Source organism: Eurosta solidaginis, chromosome 5 (assembly GCF_040869045.1).
Source record: "Eurosta solidaginis isolate ZX-2024a chromosome 5, ASM4086904v1, whole genome shotgun sequence".
Classification (NCBI taxonomy): Eukaryota; Metazoa; Arthropoda; class Insecta; order Diptera; family Tephritidae; genus Eurosta; species Eurosta solidaginis.
Window position 1 is genome coordinate 129,280,400 of NC_090323.1, and position 11,903 is coordinate 129,292,302.

At 37.6% G+C, this 11,903-nt stretch overlaps 1 protein-coding gene across 2 annotated transcripts in view; it reads left to right on the plus strand.

The window, feature by feature from the left end:
- LOC137252732 (uncharacterized) overlaps positions 1-11,903 on the plus strand; it is a 160,470-nt gene that overhangs the window by 126,944 nt on the left and 21,623 nt on the right. The window lies entirely within an intron of this gene.

Here is an 11,903-nt window from a genome sequence, read left to right on the forward strand (position 1 = left end):
TATCGAAGTCATTTAAATAATCTGGACTTTGATACATAGTTGGTGGTATTGTTCGAAAACTTTTTGAAGATGAACCTTCATCAGTGTCACCACGAAAACTTTACGATTTCGGATTCATGTGAACATACATTTCTGTTTGATGTTTTTATTGTCTCCTCAGGCCCAGGCAAAAAATCATTATCAATAGTCGTTGCTTTTGAAATTCGGCTTAAAATTTGCACATGGAACAACTAAAAACTCCTGAATAAAAAAAAAAAAATATCTTAGTATCTCTAAATCGTCGCCCACCTGAGAAACACATTTTTGTTTGATGTTTTTATTGTCTCCTCCGGCCCAGGCAAAAAATCAATATCAATATTCGTTGCTTTTGAAATTCGGTTCAAAATTTGCACATGGAACAACTAAAAACTCCTGAATTAAAAAAAATGTCTTAGTACCTCTAAATCGCGGGCCCCCTGAGAAACACATTTTTGTTTGATATTTTTATTGTCTCCTCAGGCCCAGGCAAGAAATCATTATCAATACTTGTTGCTTTTGAAATTCGGCTTAAAATTTGCACATGGAACAACTAAAGACTCCCCATCCCCCCTCTCGATGGGCCTGCATACCAGAACATGAAGACAAACAAACAACCGCTGTGATAGCTGAATGGTTATAGAGCGGCGTCTAAACGTTTCCGGTGAAGGAATTTAGCAGTTCCCGAAATGGATCTATACAACGAGCTTTGGCAGTTGTCTAAATTTTTTCTTTCTTCTATTCTAATTTAAAATGTTTTCAATTAAGAAAAAATGTATCATAACAAAAATAATGATAAAAAAAATAATTATTGTTAGGACTTGAGCTCGATTCGAACGCGCGATCTTACAAATCAGTAGGCCGATATAACAACAAAAATTGTAAATTCGTATGAAAAAGATAAACGCGAAAAAATTAATTAATTACATGCTTGCTATTGCACACAATTCAAAATTTTGGATTGTACTACTTTTTCTTTATATATAATTCTTTCCAAATAAATAAACGTTTTTGAATTTTGAGAAAAATTTTATGTTTTTTCTGTTGTCTGGTTACTTTCTGAATTTTGACTTCTGAAATTTGCCTTCTGTAATTTGACTTCTGAATTTTCACTTCTGAAATTTGACTTCTGCAATTTGACTTCTGAAATTTGACTTCTGAGTTTTGACCTCTGAATTTTGTCTTTCTGAAAAAAGGGTTCTGACTAATGTTTTCTGAAAAAATGTGTTTCTGAATTTTTGCTTTCTGCATTTATGGGGCATCGACTAACCTGCGATTAACGAAGTGCCAACAGCAAATTCATTTCTTTTATAGGTACTGCTTCTTCTTTTGTCGGTATGTGCATATTGTGTTGTGGACAGCGTCGACAACAAATTTCTATTTGCTTCAAAATTAGAACGAACGAAAATTTTGACAAAGATTAGAGGAATTAAAACCGTCAATTATTCCCCAATACAAGTACTTGTTGGGAGTAATTAATCAATTCCTTTCCTCCACAGCAATTTCAATTCCTTAAAAAAAACACTAAAAGCAATTTCTTATTTTCTTTCGAAAGAAATTGAAAATATAAATGAAAATTTTCCAATTACATTACAAGGAATCCCAAAAGTAATTACTTAAAGGAAATGGAAAAGAAATTGAAAAACTCTTTTGTAAAAAATATTATAGAAACGGAAATAAATAGAACATATTATGCCTGTGTATACCGATGGTTCCAAATTAATGGATGAGGTCGGGTCTGCCGTTTACAGTGCCGATCCAGAAATAAGTAGATTCTACAAGCTGTTGTTGTTGTTGTAGCGATAAGGTTACTCGCCGAAGGCTTTGGGGAGTGTTATCGATGTGATGGTCCTTTGCCGGATACAGATCCGGTACGCTCCGGTAACACAGCACCATTAAGGTGCTAGTCCGACCATCTCGGGAACGATTTATATGGCCACATTGAACCTTCAGCCCATTCCTCCCTCCCCACCCCCAAGTTCCATGAGGAGCGCGGATAGGTGAGGTTGACAACTGGGTTTGGAGAAGCTATATATTGCGCTGGCAACCTGAAGGGTTGCGCTACACAGCCCTTTGAATCTGGTATTTTAGTCGCCTCTTACGACAGGCATACCTACCGCGGGTATATTCTGACCCCCTAACCCGCTGCCAGATCACGGCAGAAATTGTAGCCGTGAAGAAAGCATCGGAAATTCTGAAGGAAGCCATTCTAAGCTGCTGTCGCGTTAATATATATATTGATTGTCAGGTCGCGAGTAAGGCATTAATCTCACACAGTACGCCATCAAAAAGTGTCCGGGAATGTAGAGATGCATTGAAGGGACTTAATTGGGGTGCAGTACTTGATGAATCGATGGTGGACGTCCAAATCGGTTTTGGAGAAATCAAAAGAAAACAGGAGTTGCATATGATTCATCAAGCAGAAAACGCATGTGGGACTCACAAATTTTCTTATATCTCTAAAGAGAGCAAACTTAAGGCTCACGATGGGCATACTAACAGGAACTGCCTTCTGGCATCACATGCTTATGGGTTAGGCCTCGTCAGTAACAGCAGATGTAGGAAGTGCGAGCTGCAGGAAGACACTGTTGAGCACGTGCTGTGTTCGTGTCCTGCGCTCACTAGGTTAAGGCTCCAGCGACTAGGGGTGGCAGAGTTGCAAGATCTCGAGGCAGCTATTTAAGCCAGGTCTTGCAAAACCTCTAGTATTTTTCAAAAGCACGGAATTATTTTATAACATAAGTGCTGTTACCTAATTGGGGTTTTTTTTTCCGTTTGGACGTCAAACAAATTCTGGTAACACTATGGACACATTCAGTCTATGTGAGATCTTTATTGGCCGGCCCGTTAAACCATAGCATCTTAAGTGGTGATAAGGTTAATTATTTCGCTTCGCATCTACATGTGAATAGAGAACTTATTGCTCGTTAGATCGGGCTAAGTTGTCTGGAAACAGAGGGTGAAAGATGTCAAATTTAGGAACAGTGAACCATTTAGTTGATATGGCATAATTTACGAATTACTTTTTTTTGTGTGTTAACAAACACATGCGTGCATACGTCCTACTACCTCATTGATTTTTCATCAACTAAACCACCACCAATAAATAAGACGATTTTAGTTTTAACAGAGCCACAGGTTTTGATTTCGGCGACCCCTGCGTTAAAGCAGAGTATATATATATTATATATACCTTTCGAAATAGTACGCTTAGGCTTAGTCCAATGGACCTTATACTTCCTAGTAAATTTTATCCTCTTTGGTGGTAGTCTAAAAAAGGGGAGCTTTTGGATTGATTCATGCTTCGTCTTCTTCTTCTTCGAATCGTCGGGGGGAGTTCACAAGGGAATTTACCCCTTTTATACTCAGTTGAGCAGAGCTCACAGAGTATATTAAGTTTGATTGGATAACGGTTGGTTGTACATATATAAAGGAATCGAGATAGATATAGACTTCCATATATCAAAATAATCAGGATCCAAAAAAAATTTGATTGAGCCATGTCCGTCCGTCCGTCCGTCCGTCCGTCCGTCCGTCCGTCCGTCCGTCCGTTAACACGATAACTTGAGTAAATTTTGAGGTATCTTGATGAAATTTGGTATGTAGGTTCCTGAGCACTCATCTCAGATCGCTATTTAAAATGAACGATATCGGACTATAACCACGCCCACTTTTTCGACATCGAAAATTTCGAAAAACCGAAAAAATGCGATAATTCATTGCCAAAGCCGGTTAAAGCGATGAAACTTGGTAGATGGGTTGACGTTATGACGCAGAATAGAAAATTAGTAAGATTTTGGACAATGGGCGTGGCACCGCCCACTTTTACAAGAAGGTAATTTAAAAGTTTTGCAAGCTGTAATTTGGCAGTCGTTGAAGATATCATGATGAAATTTGGCAGGAACGTTACTACTATTACTATATATGCGCTAAATAAAAATTAGCAAAATTGGATGAAGAACACGCCCACTTTTTAAAAACAATTTTTTTTTAATTCAAATTTTAACAAAAAATTTAATATCTTTACTGTATATAAGTAAATTAAGTCAAAATTCAACTCCAGTAATGATATGATGCAACAAAATACAAAAATAAAAGAAAATTTCAAAATGGGCGTGGCTCCGCCCATTTTCATTTAGTGTGTCTAGAATACTTTTAATGCCATAAGTCGAACAAAAATTTACCAATCCTTTTGAAATTTGGTAGGAGCATATGTAGATTATATGACGGTAACTGTTCTCTGTGAAAATGGGCGAAATCGGTGGAAGCCACGCCCAGTTTTTATACACAGTCCACCGTCTGTCCTTCCGCTCGGCCGTTAACACAATAACTTGAGCAAAAACCGATATATCTTTACTAAACTTAGCCCACGTACTTATCTGAACTCACTTTATCTTGGTATAAAAAATGGCCGAAATCCGACCATAACCACGCCCACTTTATCGATATCGAAAATTACGAAAAATTAAAAAAATGCCATAATTCTATACCAAATACAAAAAAGGGATGAAACATGGTAACTGGATTGGGTTATTGACGCAAAATATAACTTTGGAAAAAACTTTGTAAAATGGGTGTGACACCTACCATATTAAGTAGAAGAAAATGAAAAAGTTCTACAAGGCGAAATCAACAGCCCTTGGAATCTTAGCAGGAATACTGTTAGTGTTATTGAATATATAAATAAATTAGCAGTACCCGACAGATGATTTTCTGGATCACCTGGATCACATTTGGTCGATATCGCGAGAACGCCTTCACATATCCATCTAATGGCCACTCGCTTTTAAAACCCTCATTAATACCTTTAATTTGATATCCATATCGTACAAACACATTCTAGAGTCAACCCTGGCCCACCCTAATGGCGATATCTCGAAAAGGCGTGCACCTATAGACCTAATGCCCACTCCCTCTTAAAATACTCAGTAACACCTTTCGTTTGATACCCATATCGTACAAACATTCTAGAGTCACCCCTGGCCCACCCTAATGGCGATATCTCGAAAAGGCGTCCACCTATAGACCTAATGCCCACTCCCTCTTAAAATGCTCAGTAACACCTTTCGTTTGATACCCATATCGTAAAAACATTCTAGAGTCACCCCTGGCCCAACCTAAAGGCGATATCTCGAAAGGCGTCCACCTATAGACCTAATGTCCACTCCCTCTTAAAATGCTCAGTAGCACCTTTCCTTTGATGCCCATATCGTACAAACATTCTAGAGTCACCCCTGGCCCACCCTAATGGCGATATCTCGAAAAGGCGTCCACCTATAGACCTAATGCCCACTCCCTCTTAAAATGCTCAGTAACACCTTTCGTTTGATATCCATATCGTACAAACATTCTAGAGTCACCCCTGGCCCACCCTAATGGCGATATCTCGAAAAGGCGTCCACCTATAGACCTAATGCCCACTCCCTCTTAAAATGCTCAGCAACAAATTTCGTTTGATACCCATATCGTACAAACATTCTAGAGTCACACTTGGTCAACCTTTATGGCGATGTATCGAAAAGGCGTCCACCTATAGAACTGAGGATTACTCCCTTTTAAAATACTCATTACCACCTTTCATTTGATACCCATATCGTACAAACACATTCTAGAGTCACCCTGGCCCACCCTAACGGCGATATCTCGAAAAGGCGCCCACCTATAGACCTAATGCCCACTTTCTCTTAAAATGCTCAGTAACACCTTTCGTTTGATACCCATATCGTACCAACATTCTAGAGTCACCCCTGGCCCACCCTAATGGCGATATCTGGAAAAGGCGTCCACCTATAGACCTAGTGCCCACTCTCTCTTAAAATGCTCAGTAACACCTTTCGTTTGATACCCATATCGTACAAACATTCTAGAGTCACCCTTGGTCCACCTTTATGGCGATATCTCGAAAAGGCGTCCACCTATAGAACTAAGGATTACTCCCTTTTAAAATACTCATTACCACCTTTCATTTGATACCCATATCGTACAAACCCATTCCAGAGTCACCCCTGGCCCACCCTAATGGCGATATCTCGAAAAGGCGTCCACATATAGACCTAATGCCCACTCCCTCTTAAAATACTCAGTAACACCTTTCGTTTGATACCCATATCGTACAAACATTCTAGAGTCACCCTTGGTCCACCTTTATGGCGATATCTCGAAAAGGCGTCCACCTATAGAACTAAGGATTACTCCCTTTTAAAATACTCAGTAACACCTTTCCTTTGATACCCATATCGTACAAACATTCTAGAGTCACCCCTGGCCCACCCTAATGGCGATATCTCGAAAAGGCGTCCACCTATAGACCTAATGCCCACTCCCTCTTAAAATGCTCAGTAACACCTTTCGTTTGATACCCATATCGTACAAACATTCTAGAGTCACCCCTGGCCCACCCTAATGGCGATATCTCGAAAAGGCGTCCACCTATAGACCTAATGCCCACTCCCTCTTAAAATGCTCAGTAACACCTTTCGTTTGATACCCATATCGTGCAAACATTCTAGAGTCACCCTGGCCCACCCTAATGGCGATATCTCGAAAAGGCGTCCACCTATGGACCTAATGCCCACTCCCTCTTAAAACGCTCAGTAACACCTTTCATTTGATTCCCATATCGTACAACTAGAGACACCCCTGGTCCACCTTTATGGCGATATCTCGAAACGGCGTCCACCTAGGGAACTAAGGATCACTCCTTTTCAAAATACTCAATAACAGCTTTCATTTGATACCCATATCGTACAAACATATTCTAGAGTCACCCCTGGTCCACCTTTATGGGGATTTCTCGAAAAGGCGTTCACCTATAGAACTAAAGCCCATTCCCTTTTAAAATACTCATTATCACCTTTCATTTGATACCCATATCGTACAAACACATTCTAGAGTCAGCCCTGGTCCACCTTTATGGCGATATCCCTAAATGGCGTCCATCCATAGAACTATGGCCTATTCTCTCTTAAAATACTCTTTAATACCTTCCATTTGATACACATGTCATACAACCACATTCCAGGGTTACCCTGGGTTCATTTTCCTACATGGTGATTTTCCTTATTTTGTCTCCATAGCTCTCAACTGAGTATGTAATGTTCGGTTACACCCGAACTTAGCCTTCCTTACTTGTTTTGTATACTTTACTAATCAAAATTTTAAATCCCCATTTTTAATTTATAACTATTAACTAAAAAGTAAAAAAAGTAAAAAAATAAGCAAAAAAATGTGCGAAATCTTTCATTGTCACTTGTAATTTTTGAATTTCCTTCATTTTTCCAAAGCAATTGTCTTCCCACCACTGTGCCTGGTATTTAATATAGTATGTATAGCATAATTTTAGGCTATTGCTAGAGGAACTGGATTAGATTAACCCAAAAAGTTATGCAGCGGAAATTGTATAACTTTTTTTATTTCGAACTTCTTAAAATAGATATAAAAACGTATTTTTGCTTCACGCAAAAAGCAATAAATGATTTTTGTGTTGTTGGAGGTGTCCTATATATAGTACATCAGGGAAATATGCTGTTCAGACAAACTATTATTTATTAGTATGAAAATCAACAAAACACTTGGTATGTACTCCAACATCACATTTCAAACATCTGGTAGTTGTTCTCTGATGACAAAATCCACAGCGGGTTTGTTTTTCCTGTGGTGCTACAAGATGATCAATTCTATCGTAACGAATTCCGACTTCCTTCGAGCAACTTGGTCGGCCCTTTTGATACGTTGGTTGCTTTCGGTACGTGGTCAGTAGCGTTGTAACGATTACGCACCTGAAACTCAGTTGGTCAAGATTACCTCCTTGCTCGCGATATATATGCCAAGCGTTCTGAACTGCAATATAAATGCAGTGAACTACCAAGGGAATGTACCACTTTTTGCCTCTGATTGAACTTCTTTCTACAAAGGCTTATATTTTGTTCTTTCTTTGAAGTTCGCTGAAGGGTAAATTGTCATCAGACTCATCTGATGAAATTTCAAGTTGTTGTGCCTTATATCTTATTTCGGCAGGGGCTTGTAATTGTGATGATGGGAAATTATTTACATCAAAAGCGTTTTCCGGACCGGAATCTTCATCCGTAATATTGCCATTTGCATTAACTGGAGGAAACAGAATTACATCGTCGACTTCAGCAGCATTTTCGTCATCATCTTCCAATAAGGCAACGGCATCTTGAAGCGAAAGACCTCTGTAATAAAATAACACACGTAGACGTATATCTTCTAAAGTGTCCTACATATAGTACACTAACATTCATTCACATTGAAATTCACAATAAAAGTTTAAAAATAGTTTATGTTATTGAATGTATTCGATAACACACTTATTTACTATGCTTTTCTATTACAACATAAAAAAATTTCAACATTAGCACGCTTAAATTAACTTACTTTTCAAAGCGTATCTTTTAATTTTTCATTATCCAAATTTCGCAAATTTTAAAATCAAATACCTATAGCAAAAGCGCAAATGACAACTATTGCCGCAGTTGTGCAATCTCTGCTGCGCATAACAATGTGTTCCCGTTATTTCTGGGACCCCCGCCCGTGCGTGATTTTACATGAACTGGCCGTCCTATATATAGTACATTAGGGTTATCTGGGTTAAGAGTGGAGATAGGAGAAGGGGTGGATTATTTTTAATCTGTATAAATTTTTCAAAGAAAAACGGACTTATAAACAATTTATTTGAGTAATCAATAAAACTTAACATCAAAAATTCAAGTTTAACAAACAGAAATTAAAAATAAATAAATTTGTTATTTCATTAATATGTTACTTACATACATTCGATCTAATGTATGTAGATATATCATATGTAAAAGGTACATACATTTTTCCATTGCACAAAAACATTTAATCTTTATATAACATTTTGTACATACAAAATAATATATAAAATAGCTCACTAAAGAATACAAAACATAAGCAACAAATTCCGTATATAGTTTATCATTACTGGCGGCCGCCGTGGTGTGATGGTAGCGTGCTCCGCCTGCCACACCGTATGCCCAGGGTTCACACCTCGGGCAAAGCAACATCAAACAAATTTTAGAAATAAGATTTTTCAATTACAAGAAAATTTTTCTAAGCGGGGTCGTCCTCGGGAGTGTTTGGCAAGCGCTCCGAGTGTATTTCTGCCGTGAAAAGCTCTTAGTGAAAACTCATCTGCCTTGCAGATGCCGTTCGGAGTCGGCATAAAACATGTAGGTCCCGTCCGGCCAATTTGTAGGGAAAATCAAAAGGAGCACGACGCAAATTGGAAGAGAAGCTCGGCCTTAGATCTCTTCGGAGGTTATCGCGCCTTACATTTATTTTTTTAATTTATCATTACTAAAGGCATGGGCTCGAAAATATTATCAAAAACAAAAAACTTTAATCCATTTTTTATAACAAAAATGATTGTAAACGCAAGGCGTCAGAAAACACTGACTCTAAAGTAATTTAAAAATTTAAATTTGGACTACTTAAACGAATACTTTTTTCTGACTTTACACTTTTTAAAAGTAAAGCTCCTTTCTCAGTTTTAAGCAATTCCGAAAATTCTAAACACTCCATTATATGATTAAAATGTACAAAAAATTCAAATTTCACCATCTCAATGCCCAGCCTATTTCGTTTGTCAGATCACAAATTTTTCATTACGCTGAACACTCGCTCTACGTAAGGATTAGAGACTGGAACTGCAAGGGATTCAAGGGGTTATGTTGCTCAACCCTATCAAGGGGTTGCCAGCGCAATATATAGCTTCTCCAACCCAATTGTCAACCTCACCTACCAGCGGCGAATCCTGTTTCATTAACAGACGAGGCTCTGACAACCCCCAGCTCCTCATGGAACTAGGGGGTGAGGAGGGAGAGATGGTCTTGAAGGTTTAATGTGGTCATATAAATCGTTCCCGAGATGGTCGGGCTAGTGCCTTAATGGTGCTTTGTTACCGGAGCGTACCGGATCTATGTCCGGCAAAGGACCATCAACATCGATAACACTACCAAAGCCTTCAGGGAGTGTCTTTATCGCTAGTACAAGAACAACAACTGGAACTGCATAAGCATGCTTAATGATATCTAGCAAATTTGGAGCGTCCGTTTTCGCAAAGAACAACGTCCAAAGCTCACATGAAGGAAAGGCTTATTGTTTTGACTTGTACTAGGCTTAGTTTGTATTTGTAATAGTTGCGCCTTCAAAGCTGGAAGAAGGTCTTTCAATAAGTATATTTCAGAGAATAACTCATCTTCATTTACTTCTATTCCCATAAATTTCACAATTGGTATAGCATTTTCAAAAAATAATAGGTCTCTCAAAGATATTGGTGAGCATATCTTAAAAAATAATCGTCGCTGAAGTTTTTTCAATATAAAATATGCTCGTTTATATGCGCCTCTTTTAGTTCTTTTTCAAATAATGATTGCTCGTCTGTAGTAAGCTTGTTTATATCTTGATAAATGTAAAATATGTAAAATCTTTTCTCTAATCTGTAATGTAATTAATTGTTTAGCTTTAAAAAAATGGTATAAATTTCTGTAATATTTATATAATTTTTTTTCATGACTTTTATATTCTGATTAAAAAGACTCATAACATTACGTACAAAATAGATATAAGCTTCTGCCAACGTAAACGGTTGAAATAAATTGCCTTGGCATAAAAATTTAAAGACAAGAGGATTAACCCCAGATTTATTTTTTCAACCTAGTCTAGTTATGTAACAATCTGCCAACAGCTGGAAATAATGTAAAAAACCTCGTAACCTGCCTTAACAAATTCTGATACTAAGTCTCGAGAAAATCGAAAATATTTTTTAAATGAGATATTCTTTTTGCACTGGATGAAAATTCACCAAACACTTTGATATCTAAAGAATCGACATCGTAAGCCCATAACTTGTATTGTATTTTGCAACATTATGCAAAATGTGCATAAGACAATGTCCAGTAATTAATTGCCGCCGGCTAATAGAATTTTGTAAATGTACAAAAACGGACTTATTTGCCATAGTTTACTGAACAATTATCTGCACCATATGCTACTATATTTTGTAAATTTAAATGCAGATCTTCAACAATTTTTTTTAAATTGTTGGCAATTGCACTGGACGATTCATCTGCATCTTCATAAAAGTCAATGAGAGCAATCTGAGATCCCTTATGTTTGTCAAAGTAGCGAAGAGCAATCGGAAAAAGCTTAAAATTGCCTTTATTTGCAGCATCGCATGAAATGGAAAATGGAGAATTTCCCAGTTCTTCTAGCACTGTGGAAAGAGAATGTGGGGCCAGCACATTACTAACAAATGCTGTAGCCTTTGTCCTTCCGCATCGAAACTTTACCGCAACCTATGAATCTTGAAAAGCAGAGGTGTCAGTTTATTACTACAATCTTGAGAAAAATAGCTCTGATGATGTTTTACTTCATGGTAAGTTAACAATAGCTCAGCAAATAAAATTTTGTTTTCTTCATCGCTGCTGGATTTAAGAAAAAAATCGGGTAGCACCGATGATCCTGCAACTGATTTTGAATTTCTTAAATGCGCTTCAGTGTTCTTGTGCTGTTTCAGTGCCCTTATACCATTAAATTTGATGGAAACTTTGGTTTTACAATATTTGCAATATGCCGTTTTATCGTCTTCTTTTATAACCAAAGCTTGAAATCTTCGTTGGAAATCCACTCATTATAGAATCTACAATAACGCCTTTTGCTATTTTTTTTAGACCCTTGACTCATTTTACCAAAGTAATCAAATCAATTTTACCAATGTTGAAATTTAAGCAAAAGCAAAGGATTGAACAGCTTATTGAGTGTCGTTACCACTTTCTACTTTAAGACAATCCTCGTGTTCCAATGGTACATGAACCAGATACGGATAGATATTTAACATGGAAATG